The following is a 14,460-nucleotide window of genomic DNA, read 5'->3' as shown; positions in this document are numbered from 1 at the left end:
AAAAAGAAAAAAGAAAGTATAAAATAAAAAGAATGAAAAAGTCAAAAAAAAAAAAAAAGAAGAAGAAGAAGAAGAAGAAGTTCCACATCCTTGCCAGCACTTGGCATTGCTGGTCTTTTTAATCTTAATCATTCTGGTCAGTGACTAGTAGAGCCTGTTTGAAGTTTTAATTTGTAGTCCCTTGATGAATAATGAACTTGACTACTCTTTTTTTAACATTTGCTTTCTCTCTTTTATGAAGTGACTGCTAATTTCCCCTGTCCATTTTTAATGGATTTTTCCTTTTATTTTAATTTATAAAATAGCTTTACACATGCTCAGATTAAATCGTTTTGATATATTGTCAATTATTTCTCCCAGTCAGTATTTCATGTGTTAGGCAAGGTAAGCAATTGGTACAATGATCTTTTTCTCAATAAGACTTTTCAAATCAGCCCTGAGTAGGTGGTAGAATTAATCAGGATGTGGAGAAGAAAGACTATGGTATGGTGAATATGCAATCTTTTGTCCCACTTACTTTCTGGGGTGGACTTTTGCACTTCCAAAAGGGAAACAAAAACTTCCTTTAGGGAGAGAGATAGAGCAGAACCAATGTTGGGATCCATCTCTCCAAAACAAACCCTTTTCTTTCTCATCCACCATTCCAGCTCCCCTGAGCAAAACATGGTTGGGAAATTAACGATCTTGATTTTATTATCTATAACTTTCTTTTGTATTAAAAAAGTCACTGCACCATGGCTAGGTTTTCAGTGCTGGCAGATGGAGCAAGCCAAGAGCATTGCTCAGAATGCTGTACGCTAGGCTACATAGTCTCTCTTTAGCTATGCATTCTCCTTCTACTAAGTTATTGCCAAGCAAAGGTGATTTATTAAGATGAGAAGCAGACATTGCTAAAACAGGAAGAAAAGCAAAAAAAGAAATAAATGTTTCCTCAGAACCCACAAAGGAGAACAGATGTCAGCAGAAGCAGATGTATGTTTCTCCAGGGTGAAAGAAAGAATACTTAATGCAATCAGAATCCCTGTAATGTAAGTAACCAAGAAAGTAGAACATCTAAAACTTTGCAGAACTCCTTCATGTGCTGTTATGCATGCATAAGGGCTTCTCAAAGCAGCATAAACCTGCAGTGACAAATGCATTAAAACTGCTTTTTAAAAAGAGAATAATGAAAATGGACTAGCAAACGTAAGGTTCCATTTACACTATTTTTAGAATTAGAAACTCATTTAGAGGATTTGCCTTGAGGAAGAAGTTCTCCACTCTATTTTCCTTAGCCCAATCAGCTAACGGGCTAATGTCTGCTTATGAGCCTCTTGTGAGAAGGTGAATGATTTATTTCTCCCCAAATTGCACTGTGCAAGGGAGTGCAGTGTCAATCATTCAGCAAGGCATTTCAAGGGAAGTGACAAGTGGCCAGACTGTGTCCTTCTAACCATAACATCAGAATAAAGACCATAAAACTTCTATAGATGAGCTACCATAGGTAATGGGAGAACATTTGTTGTAAATATGAATGCGAAAGCATTATATATAGCTAGCCTGATTTTCTAAGGTGCTACTAGAAAAAAATCTTCAATGGTTTTTAAACAATAATTAGCAAAAAAAAACTAAAGTTAGTAAACATTAAAGTAATGCTAAACATGACTAGTTTGGCGAAATATAAACAAGAGGCACTGTTGGTAGCCATCAAATTAGAAAAGAGTTTTGAAATAAGTAAGACAGGATGGTGTGAGAGTGATGAAGCAGTCACCATGGCGTATGGTGTTTCCTTAGATATCATATAAAGCTTCTAGAAAACAAATACTTATGTTTTATGACAGTAACTTTAGCTCTTTGAATCCGGGTTCCATAAATAATCACCTGACTTGACAAGAGTTTTAAATAAGTTGTAATTTCCAATGTTAGAAATAATAATATTGGGCCAGCCAGATAGCTCAGTAGATGAAAGCACCTGCTTAGGCAGATGCAAGAACTGGGGTTCCATGCCCAGCTTTCCATGCCAGCCCCGCCCCTGGTGCACACTGAGACAGCAATTGAGACTGGGCATGGTGGTGCGTGCCTGGAATCCCAGTGCTTGGGAAGCTGAAAACAGGAGACTCACTACAAGTCCAATCTACATAGTGAGACCCCATAAACCCTGTACTAAATAAAAAAAGAACAATAATAATAGACCACATGACCAAATATTGATACCTTAATAATTTCCCTTTCTTCTGAATAAATATTTGCTCTTAATTTTAAAAAATTGTATTTTCTCTCTTTCCAAACTTTCACTATATTTTTCCTTCCACATCCCTGCCTCCTGGTCATTTTAATGAACTTCCTTTTGGTTTGAAGTAATTAGAAGCATGTACCAGTCTCTTTTACTGGTCATTAGATATTTTACTTGTCTTCTTCCCTCATTCAACTGGAGTATAATAATATAAATTATGGCAACTCTATTAAAGAAGAAGTGACATAACTATGTAAGTTGTGTGCAAACATTTAATATTGATTACAGTAAGCATTGATTCCAAGAATATTTTTAAATGCCTGGGCATGGAAAAAGAGACTAAAAGGAAATTCTCTAGAGCATACCCTATGATTATATTTCATTCATGGGACAGTAGGTTTTGTTTGTCTTTCTTCCTTTGAATATTCAAAGCTTTCCACACTGCCTTTCCTAGGATGTACTTTTTCCATAATAAAAATTCAAATCATTAGGGTAATTGCTCTCTTTTTCAAAAGACCACTATACCCACAACCTCTTTTATGATAAAAATGAGTTTTTGGTTTCTTTCCCAACATCTCTGGACAGCGGTTCTCCGAGCTCCACTATTTATATTCAGTCTCTTGTTCTGTGGCAGCCAAGCTTGACAGTTGGGCTTTGAGGCCAGCAGGGATATGGGAGCAGATGGATGAGTCTGGATGGCTGGATGGAGTGTGTTCTCCTGCCTTACTAGGAGGTACGGGTACATGGGATGTCAACAGAGCCATTTGCAAGAAGCAGAATATCTGGCCTAACCTCAATTCTCCTTTCATTGACTACTGGTTTCCCTCTTTCTTGTTGCCTGTTGCATATGACTGCTGCTTTGATTTTGTCTCATGTTTGTCTAGAAGCTTTGAGTCCATCTCTTGTTTCTATGGGAACTCCTTTCTTGGTATGGTTCTTCACCCTCCTCTATAACTTTGTCTTGAAATTCAGCAAAGTCCTACATCTGATCAAGACCTTCTCACTGGCATCTTTCTGAGATGTTCTTTCCATGGGTGACTAATGACACTGCCCTTGTCTGAACTTCTCCCCACACCCTGGAAACTCTCCTCACCCCCATCTTCTTATCCCTTCATCCCTTCCTCATGGTCTCTTCTTGAGTCTTTCTGCAGGCATTTATTCTGAGTTACATGGGAAAGTGAAATCTGAAAGGCCATGCAGGTTCTAAGTAGATGTAAAAACTCAGTTTATTGACTTATTCAGCTCCTATTTATTCTGTGTTTTCATTTGTAAACACATAATTTTAATTCTTTAAATTCATTTCATAGTTTCCTTGGTATGTTCTAATGTTTGCTGGACCTCTACAGTTTTCTTTAAAAAAATCAAAAGTAATATAAATTTTAATTATATTCCATTTATTAAAAATAAATGGAAATTTAATTTAACTGCTGTTCACTGTTCCCAAGTTCTTTCATAAATTGGCTGAAAAAGCACAAGTTGGTTGAAAAAGAGGAAAATTTTGCCTTTGACTAAACTGGCAAGCTCTCTCGCTCGCTCGCTCACTCACTCACTCACTCACTCTTGCTCTTGCTCACTCTTGCTCTTGCTCTGTGCATTTGTATGTGAGTGTGAGTGTGTGTGTGTGAGTGTGTGTGTGTGTGTGTGTGTGTGTGTGTGTGTTCCTCACTTTTTACTAGACTTTGGAAGTAAAACATCCACAGGAAAAAAATGGAAGGTATGATAAGAAAATAAAATCATTTCATTCCACCTATTACGCTGTTATTGAGATCAAAGAAAAATAATACCTGATACATTCCTGCTCACCATGCCAGCCCCACATACCGAATAGTGTGATAAAGAGCAATCAGGGGAGGCAGGAGGAACAAGCATGTGCAGTATGGGTTCACTAGAGGGTGAAAGTACCCTCCTGCAGACTGGAGGGGGCACAGCAGGACGCGGTGGAAATGAGGTGCAGTGGCTGCACTGCAGCAGATGCTGTAGAAGACACGGGGACCACAGATGGCTTGGCACAGATGAACCCCATGGCCACCATTGTAAGTAGCTATCCGTTCCTGGGCTCTGCCGGTGCCGAGCTGCATGTGAGCATTCACTTCTTAAGACATATGTCCTTGGGTTTGAGGCCTCACCACATGCTTGGGTCACGCTCTTCTGGATTGATGAAGAGGCTGTTTAGCGGTGTCCATTTATATTTTATACCCTGCTTCAAATATGGTAAGTTGATCAGCTGAATGGAGTCTTTGAAGCCACAATAAATGTGCTTTGTGCTTAAGTAGATAATGAAAATAGAAAGAAAAAAATCGATGAATGAAACCACTGTGTGGAGGCATCCCCGCCGCATGAGAAAGTAAGACGTCTGGAGTGCTCTGCATCAGAGGGAGGATGCCTCACAAAAGAGTTAATATGATAAGTGGCCTTCCTCTCCCCTAACAATCAGACTTTATTTGTCCTTGAAAATTTGTTTTAATTTTCTACTGGGCATATATTTCTCCTTCAAAATAGAATAATCTACTGGAAATGAAATTGATCAATAGGCAACCCTGGGGTTTCTTTAATTTTAAAACAAATCTGCCGAGTAGAAGGAATTTCAGTAAGCTAGAGCGGATGTCTTTATTCTAATGTATGTCTCATCTCAATTCAAAAATAACAGGTTGTGTGTATGCGTGTGTGTGTGTGTGTGTGTGTGTGTGTGTGTTTCTGTGTGTGTATGTCTGTGTGTGAGACAGCAAGAGAGCCAAGGAAGCTTTCAGTTCTCAGAACAATGGTTCTCTTTTTCAAGCACAAGGATCATCTGCAGGGCTTGGGAAGGCACGGATTGGTGAAGCCATCCCCACTTTCTGCTTCAGTAGGTCTTAGCTGGGTCTTGCGGTTTGGCATATCTAGTGAGTGCCCAACTGATTTTCATGATGCTCATCTCAGAAGCACATTTAGAGACCGCTGTGTCTGTTATCCAGTGTGTTTTCTCCTCTGTTCCTAATAGCATTCAGCACAAATGACCCCAAACCTTGATCATTAAAGTCAGCAGTCGGTGGGAGCTTAATTGGATGGATTTCTTGTGGATGTGTGGAGAAATTGTTTATTTTTCATGACAAAGCAAAAACGTAGAAGCTGAAAGGAATTGAAACATTGACTAATTTAACCTATTGTCTATTGAGGAAGCCCGTGAATCCCCAGGAGATGTATCTACTTCATAAAGGTCACAAAGATACTTACAGATGACACCAGGAACAAAGTACATCTGTTACTAGCTCCCAGACTACACAAACTTTATACTGTGACACTTGGCTTTTGAAACTTTAATTCCAACATCATTAACAATTAGTTATAATTTCAGTACTTCATAAAAGTGAGTCAGCTGGTGGAGTGTGTCTACTTCATTTTTTACTGTGTACAGGAGAAAAACTAGCTCCCATTTATTGGTTGCCAACAAACTAAGGGCCTAGTATGAGACTTTGCATATGCTGCTCCCTTTTAATCTCTAACCAGCTCAGAATGATAGGTGCTGTCGATGTTATTAGCCAGATGTGGAAGTTGAGGCTCCAAGTTCTGCATGGTTTAGTCAAATTCATGCATCTATTACAAGGCATCGGGAAGACAAGGAGAAACTGGAGATGACAGAGCCAGGCAATGGAGACTCGAAGATCAGCTTCTTCTCCCCCAGGGAAGCTGATGAAGATATCCACCTCATTGTGTGGTAACAAGGCCAACTCCATTCACTGTCTCAAGGACACATGGGAAGGACTTGGTTCCCACTGTAAGGGCAAAGCTCGCATCCCCGGAGAGTGGCAAAGTTAAGGACTGATTACTAGAAAGGTCAGCTTGCTAACTGATGATGGCAGCACTGTCAGAGAGCTGGGCTATGTCAAGATCAAGGAGGAGTTAGGGTTTCTCCTCGTTACACTGCAGGATGGACGCAGGCACCAATGTAGACAATTCCAGAGTTCAGTCTGAGTTCTGGTGCCTATATAGTCATTTTATAGTTCCAATTTTAAACTATACATGATTATACCATAATATGTTTTTTGAAAGAGAAAGTTGGGTGTAAAGTACTGTTTATTCTGAAGACCTTCAGACAGGAGCTTTACTGTGCGTAGACCTTATCATTCTGCCCACTATACTTCCTTTATGTCTGGTGTATGCTACATTCTTAAAATACAGGACCAGATAAAGATAAATGAATAATATTTACTATGTAGAGTGATGAAGTCTAGGGTAAAGTATAACCTTTATCACACCCCGATGAATGTAAAGTATTAGTATCCTTATTTTATCCACGAAGATGATAAATCCCAAAAAAGTCAAATAATTTAACTGCAACCCTGGCTGAATGAGATGTAGTTCTGGAGTTCAGCACTGTACAGGGGAAAAATTGAATGGAAAAAGGGAAGCGGTAAATGCAGCCAAGAGGCACTTTGGCCCCACCAGGAGAACCTCAAGAGAAAGCAGGAGACTGGGGAAGAAGGGCGTGCAGGAAGATGGCTCCGTTCCAAGACACAGTGTTGTGAAATCGCATCACAAAAGAGAAGTGTCACAGTTCAGCCACAAGGGTTTGCCACGGTAAGAAGCCGGAGACGAGGTAAACGGGCTGCACATTGGAAGCAAGAGTCAAGGTAGGGTGAGCTGGGAGAAGTCCCACGTGCAGATGGAAGCCACTTTGGGATCTACTGGTGAGAGGAATCACCAAGCAAGAGTCCCTCTGGAGAGGTTTAGCGGGAACCCGCCCCTCGTTATGTGATGTTCAGTGGGAGCCCACCACCCTCTACATGATGTTCATTTTTGTAAAATCCTGAAGCAAAGCAGAGGAAAGGGAAGTGTGAGGATGACTGCTCTTGGCTGGCTCGTGCTAAGCAGATGGTACAAGTGAAAATGACCACAAATGATTCTCATTCACTTCTCTGTTCAATCACTTAATTTTGTTGTGGGAAAATATAGTTAACAATAATTTAATTGTACTTATATTTTGTATAAGTATTTCATTAATTCAAAAATTATTTATTCCCAGCAGAAACTCTACTAAACAGTTAAAAAGACTCCCTTTCTCTTTTTCCCCTAGATCTTGGAAATCACTCTTCTATTTTTTTTATCCTTATAAATTTGTCTATTCTGGGCACTTCATACAAGTGGAATTATACATCATTTGTCTTTACATGTCTGGCTTCTTTCACTGAGAAAATTGTTCTCAGAGCTCATCAATTTTATAGAATATATAAGAATGACATTTGCTAAAAGGTAAATAACACTGTCCTGTGTATATGTACCATGTGTTGCTGCTCTATTCATTTGTTGGTGCATTCTTGAGTTATCTCTGTTTTGACTGCTGTGAATAATGCTGCTACAGGCAAGCGCAAGGTCCTGAGTTCAATCCCTGGTACTGCAAAAAAATTAATAATAACAATACTGCTATGAACATTGAGGGTTTGAGTCCCTGCTTTCAATTCTTGGGAGCTCACACTTAGGGGTAGAATTGCTAAATCATATATTTAATATTTTAGGATTCACAAATCATTTTCTGTAGTTTCTATACCATTTTGTGCTCCTACCAGAAATGTATAAAGAGTCCAATTTCTCTCCATCATTGCCAGCACTTATTTCCCAGTTTTTATTTGTTTTTCTGCTGTAGTCATCCTAGTAGCTCCACGTACACTTCTTTCATTATGCTGAGTTGTAGACCCAAAAGCATGGAGGAAGTCAGCGTGTACCATGTCTCATCTCTTATCTGGAAATGCAGAGTGATTAGTTCTCTTCAAACCAAGAGGGAAAAAGGAAGAGCACTACACAAATGTTTGCATTCCTTGTGTGGCGTTGGCACGTGTACATCACATACAACTTGACCTACCATTTCCATCCCCTTTGGGCCCCTCCCTCCGCACCCTCTGTCTCTTGATCTCTTCCTCATTTAAGAAAGATCTCTATTATCTTTTATTTTGCTATTTCTAATCTGAGTCTCTCATAAGAGAAACAATGCTATTCTTAAGGCATGTGTCTGATTCATGGCACTTAACATTATGGTCTTAAAGTGCATCTGTTTTCCTACAAATGACTCAAGTGTATCTTTCCTTTTGGCAGAGTAGTACTGCACTGCATCCAAATACCAGATCTTTTTTTATACATTCATCTATTGATGGACATCCAGATCCCCTTCCAAGTTCTAGCTATTATGAATTATGCTGCTATAAACATGGGTATTCAGGTGTCAGTGTGAAAGGATGCCTTTAACTCTTTCATGATACTCTTGGTCACCTATTCAGCGATTATTAAATTTGGATAAGTCTTTATCCTGTTGGTTTAACTATGGAATATTGGAAGATGAGAAGGTTACCAAGAAGAGATTTTTTAAGTAGGAAATCATTTTAAAATATATGTAGAAATAGACCTTCCCAGAGTAAAATTGAGAAGAGGGAAAGTATAGTGTAGCTCACAAATATGAGTATAGAAATAAACTGTATACTCACTCAGTAATATTTTAATTTTTGGTCATTTTATTGGATTAAGAGTCTACCGATTATAGTTCAGTATGTTCTGTCTTGCACAAAACAAAAGCAATGACTATAATTTCTGGCTTTGAGTTTTGTTTGTTTCTTAGTTTTTGTTTTGTTTTGTTTTGTTTTTTGATATATAATACCTCTACAATTTCTAAGGTTTTTTTTTAAAAAATAAGAACTTAAAGATAGTTGCAAACGAATAAGAGTACAGAATCCTTTCATTCCTTTTTTACTTTCTTCTGCATTTTGTAATATTATTCTACCCTTACCAATTTTTTTAGCAACTCTACTTGACCCAGTCTTATTAAACATTACAAATAACATAAGCAACTCCAGAGCCAAAAGCAACTGATTCCTTACAGCCACAAAATTCAACATTAGTTATTTATGTTCAGTGGAGATGACAGGCCTCAAGGGGTCAAAGCAATGTGGACATTCTCACAAATACATTCAAGGAAAGAAAAAAAGCACAAAGAGAGCTGGAATAACAAGATATATATATAGATCTAGATATGGATATGGATATGGATATAGATATAGATATATAGTAGTCTTTGTCTTTGGTAAAACAAAATAGTAGGAAAAAATTCTCTTTTCCATGTAAAACTTGGAATACCAAATGACTAATGGAGTTATACCAGAGTCAAGGTACAGCTCTATACCTACACCTAAACCAAATTAGCAACATTTCAGAAACATCAGACTTAATTTAGGGAAAAAAAGAATTGGACCTTCATAGAAGCCACTCTCCTCCCTAAACATGCAGATTGTTGAAGGAAAACTCCAGATTCCCAGTATTTGCATTGGGTATTGGCAGTCACTTGCAGAAACCTATTCTTGGAATAGCAGGATGGATCCAGAAGCCTATCTCCAATTATGTCAGAACAAAACAGAAGAGGCAACGAGCAAGGAAGTGGTTTCCAGTCTCTCCGGCTCACACACCGCATGTTCGCTCCCTCAGAAGACAGCTGGGGCAGAATGACCCTCAGAAGAAAGGGAAGCAGGAAAGTTTCGGGCTGTGAATCATCCTCATAAGTGGAATCTTAACTTTGAAATTCTACTCTGAAGCTTGATTGGCCTCATTCCTTATAAATCAGGTTGATCAAAGCAGAAATTACAGATTCAAATTTATGGCAAAGATAGGAAAACAAAAAGCAAAGTGATGAGTCAGTAAGAAGGAGGCCACCTCACTTTTTTTTTAGTGTCAAGCATTTATCAATTTTACTGGCATCTTAACTAAAAAGAGACGTCTTTAAAATCGTCTTGCTCTGCATATGTTTCGCTTTACAAGCAGACCAAAGTATCCATCACTCCAAATCTTAGATTAAATCAAACGTAACACTTGAACTTAATATGAATTTATCTATCCAATAAATACTGAGCACCCCGGTGCAGTTTTATCAGGGAACAAGGAGCAAGACCTCTACCTTTGTAAAACTTGGAGTCCCCAGGGGTGAGGATGACCAAAACTAAGAAAGTGTCAGAAAAATATGTGGACCTTGAAGACATCCTGTCCACGTAGTGTGCTAGAGTACGTTATTAGATAGAGATCACACAGTTAGTATACGAGTGTCCCACAGTTCCTTCCACCGTGCTGGCAGGAGGCCCCTAATGTGTGCCTACAACCCCCCACCCTACAGCACCCACAAGTTCTGCCTTATGGCACCCACAAGCGACGCTGTCCCTAAATGTATATTTTAAGAGTTTTCAGAGAAAAACATGGGTAACTTATGTGTGTCCTACCTTGTAATATAGAATAAGAACTCTACATGTGATCCGCTCCTGTGACCCCTGCCATGTTGGGGGCGGGCACAGTAGTTCTGCTGAACTAAACAACTGCTCCATCGCCACTGAGCAGGAGCCCCCACAATGAGAGCTGAGAAGTGAGAAGCCAGTTAACAGGGCTAGAAATGAAATGAATGCAAATTAATTCTCCACCCTCCTGGCAGCCACTGCCTCCACGACTTGTCCTTTTGCTCGCACTTTCTTGCCCTTCTCCATCCCGCAGTTTGTTCTCAAAAAGGAAGGACAAACATTAGGAACAATGCTCACTTCATGTCTAGGGACCTGGAAGGGAGAACCTGCAGTGAGGCGAGAGGCCCTGAGGATGCTGGGAACCACTGAGGATGCTGGGAGCCGCTGCTTGCCCACAAGCTTTCCCCCTGCACCTTTTCCCAGGGGCTGGCCCCTGAGCCTGCCTGAGGTCTAACCGTTACAGGCCAGTCCCTTTCCCCACCTCTGCTATCTTTTCTGAGAAGGAATAGAATATTTCATAGTAAGAGAAGACTGTCTCAAGGGAGTCAATGAGAACAGCGCGCCTCAGAAAGTTGTGTGAAGCGAATGTTCCTGTCTCTGGACCAAAGTCAAAATAAAATAAGTGAAATGGATATAAGAGAAAGAAACTCCCAACCTGAAAGACATCTGGGACAAGTTTGTGTTCTCTAAAATCAAAGAATGAATTTTAGGACCAACTGAGATTAAGAGCAGAATATATTTACTGGGGGAAAGAAAGCTTCTGTATGAGAGAGGGACAGAAGGGGACCTGACTGGGTTGCCAAGGATCCTGCTTTTTTGAGGGATTTTATAGAGCAAATCCATGAGGTGAGACAGGTCCAAGGTGGGGAAAAAAGGGGAAATCGCAAGGTGGGCATGAGGAGGGACAAAACTACAGTTAGCCAATAAGTTTAGAAGTATAACTGCTCAGATAAAATTGATTAAACCAGGGTCAGATGGTGAAGCGAATCACTTAGCAAGCAGACAGGGGCTTTTCCTACAGGGGGTTTGGTTAGTGGCTCTTCCTGGCTTTCTCAAGGTGATTGCTGCTTATTTAGAATATCAGTTCCTAATGTTTATCCTTAGGAATTAGGTAGGTGCATCTGTTTCATCTTTTGTCTTGAGGGCTGGCCCACAGCAGAAGTGCATCTCTCCCACAGTGAAGAGGCCTCTTGTTCTCCACGCTGATGCTTTCAAGGGTCCAGCCCTGACTCACTGCCTGTAATATTTTTCTACCTCAGCTGCCTACCACAGAACCATTTCAGTGGCACAGAAGCTTGTTACGTACTCTATCATGATTCTGCAGGAGGGCAGCAGAAAGGGATGAAGGCGGATGCTGAAGTATCCACCTGGGGCCTTCTGTGGGTTTGCTCCTCCTGCAGCTGCTCTGAGATTGACTGCTCTTCTTCAGGAGCCATGAATGTGGGGAGGCCCTGGTGCCTCTCCCTGTCCCAAGGCTAGCGGATGACACACAGTCGAAAGTCAGGGCCACTACCGTCCTAATTGTGGACTAGGTCTGTGCTCCTTAGTATCCCGGCTTTCAGTCCCAGACCAGCCCTAGCTGAGACACAGCCCTGCACTGTGCTTCCTCTCTGCTTCCTGACTGGCACCCAACCTCCAATGCTCAGAAATCTTCCCCCCCCCCCCGACAGCACTAAAGGGGAGCACTGCCTGCTGTTTGGCCAGTGAATCTGCTCAGCACTTTACATGCATTCTCACCACCTCTTAACAGCAGCAGAAGGGAGACTGAGAGGCCAAAGAGAGACTGAGAGAAGTTAACGCGAGACAGAGGCTGAAGAGTTTCCTTCAGTCTCCCAGGCTAGTCAGTGGCCACAGGGGTGAGCCTCCTGCCCAGTCTATTCTCTCTGTCCCCAACCACCTGAGCATGTGGTCGCTATGCTCTCTTCCACTGCTGAGCAGAAACCTTCCCAGCGCACCGCTTCCTACAAGGTGTCCCACAAGGCCATCCACCCCTGCTGGTAGAAAGATCCTAATATGTGATAAGAGGGTCACCCTACGTCACCACAGTGCCTGGAACACTACCCAAGCTGCAGACACTGGGCTGATGCGAGCAACCCAGGTGGCGGAGGAGTTGTCTTCACTGGGCTTTGTTTTCTGCTGGAGAAATCTGTGTGTAGGTGGCTTGATTGTGCTGAGCAGAGTCTGCTTCTTTCCTCAATGCAAATGCGCTGTGAAGGTGGACAGGAAGCGGGAGAGCTGTGAGGCTCCAAAGAGAAGAGGAAGCCAGCGCCGCCTTTCCAGTTGCTGAGATTCACTTTTTTTTCTTCGCCGCACCAAATTGTTGTTTTCCAAGTGTCTTTACTTCAGCACATGGACAGACTGCATCTCGCTGCTGGTCTCTACTCCTTCATTTTGTATCAGTACAGCAAATGTGTGGTAATAAAGACAAAACTTTCTAAAAGGGAAAAAAGAACTTGAGCTTTCAGGGGAGGCAGAAGGAACACACATTCTGGGCTGGTGTCACCTAGAAAGTTAACGACAGAGGAACAAAAACTCCCACCCCAAGTTATAACTTTTGCTGTGATCACTGCTGTTTCACCAAATGCCACAAAGATCAACCAGTGAGTGGAACTGCTTTAAGTAAGAGTAGATGTTGGATAACTAGGAAGAGATGAGAGCCTGAACGCATAACTTCTAGCAATGTCAAGGAAGGACTACATCTCCCAGATTACATAAAAAGCTTTAAAAGAACACAAACTTTGAACATTGCATACATTGTATTATGGAAATCTTCTTGTGACCTAATACATTATGCTTGTCTACTCTCTGTCACTGTGACAAAATAGCTGAGAAAAACAAAGGAGGAAAGGTTTCCTTGGGCTCCTAGTGTCAGAAGTTCTGGTCTGTGCTTGGCTGGCTCTGATGTTACTGGGCCTGTTGTTAGACAAGAAATCATGGCAGAACATCAGAGCAGAAGGCCAAGGCAGAGCAAGGCTGATCACCTGACAGGAGCAGAGAGAGGGAGATGGAGACAGAGACAGAGACAGAAATAGGGACTCTCCAAAGGGGGCTCCTAGAGCCCTACTTCCTCCAACTAGGCCTCACCTTCTAAGAGCCCCTGTAGCTGTAAGCAAGGTCAGCAGCCTCAGGACTCAGGCATCCCTCTGCCCTAGCCCTGAACACAGGTGCCTTGAGGGTGCCTTCAGCACAGGAGCTGTTGGTGCACCAAAGCACCCCAGGTGCACACCGCACATTTGCCTCGCCATTAACTGCATACAAAGGGAAGCTTGACCTTTTCCTGGTGAAACAATTCCAATGCGATGATGATCTCATGTGTGCTGGTGTGGCAAATGCAGTGACGGTCTCCAGGACGCTTAGGCACATGAACAAGGGCGGGGCCCCAAGTCCCATGTCTGTCTGCCTACCTACCTGTCCTGTCTCTCTCTCTCTCTCTCTCTCTCTCTCTCTCTCTCTCTCTCTCTCTCTCTCTGTCTCTTCCTCCTTCCAACTTCTCACTCCTAGATCATTTGATTATCACTTGGCAGATTTCTCCACTTTAATTGCTGCCATAACCAACAGGATAAGTAAGCTAACGGAGCAATTCCCAGCTCCACACTCAGTACAAAGCTATGACTCAACCGCTGAATCACAGTACTCTGCACACAGAGTGAGTGACCACACCAGCACCTGCACCAGCTGTAGCACATGACTTTAACATCATGAGCAATCTCACCTCACTCATACATAGAATCTGTTTAAACTCCATCCTCTACTGCCTGCTTAGGCAGGTGTAGCAGCTGGTTCGATCCCCAGCATCCTGTGCCAGCCCTGTCCCCGGGGCATGCTGAGACAGTGACTGAGACTGGGAGTGGTGGTGAGTGCCTGTCATCCTAGCACTTGGGAGCTGAAAACAGGAGAATCACTATGAGTCTGATCTATGTAATGAAACCCTGCAGACCCTGCAGACCCCATATCAAATACACACACACGCAAAAAAGAAATAAACTCCATCCTCTCTGGAGGCTCACCTCCTCT

The 14,460-nt window shown here is 41.7% G+C and overlaps 1 protein-coding gene and 1 pseudogene across 1 annotated transcript in view; one reads left to right on the top strand and one right to left on the bottom strand.

Moving 5' to 3' along the window:
• Positions 1–14,460, top strand: part of Gpc6 (glypican 6) — a 1,221,089-nt gene that overhangs the window by 1,000,032 nt on the left and 206,597 nt on the right. The gene's annotated exons all lie outside the window — the stretch shown is intronic.
• LOC105741467 overlaps positions 1–14,460 on the bottom strand; it is a 236,009-nt pseudogene that overhangs the window by 132,196 nt on the left and 89,353 nt on the right.

This window comes from Octodon degus, unplaced genomic scaffold, assembly GCF_000260255.1.
Source record: "Octodon degus isolate 3935 unplaced genomic scaffold, OctDeg1.0 scaffold00013, whole genome shotgun sequence".
In the NCBI taxonomy this organism is placed as follows: Eukaryota; Metazoa; Chordata; class Mammalia; order Rodentia; family Octodontidae; genus Octodon; species Octodon degus.
This window is presented reverse-complemented; position numbering and strand designations above follow the sequence as displayed.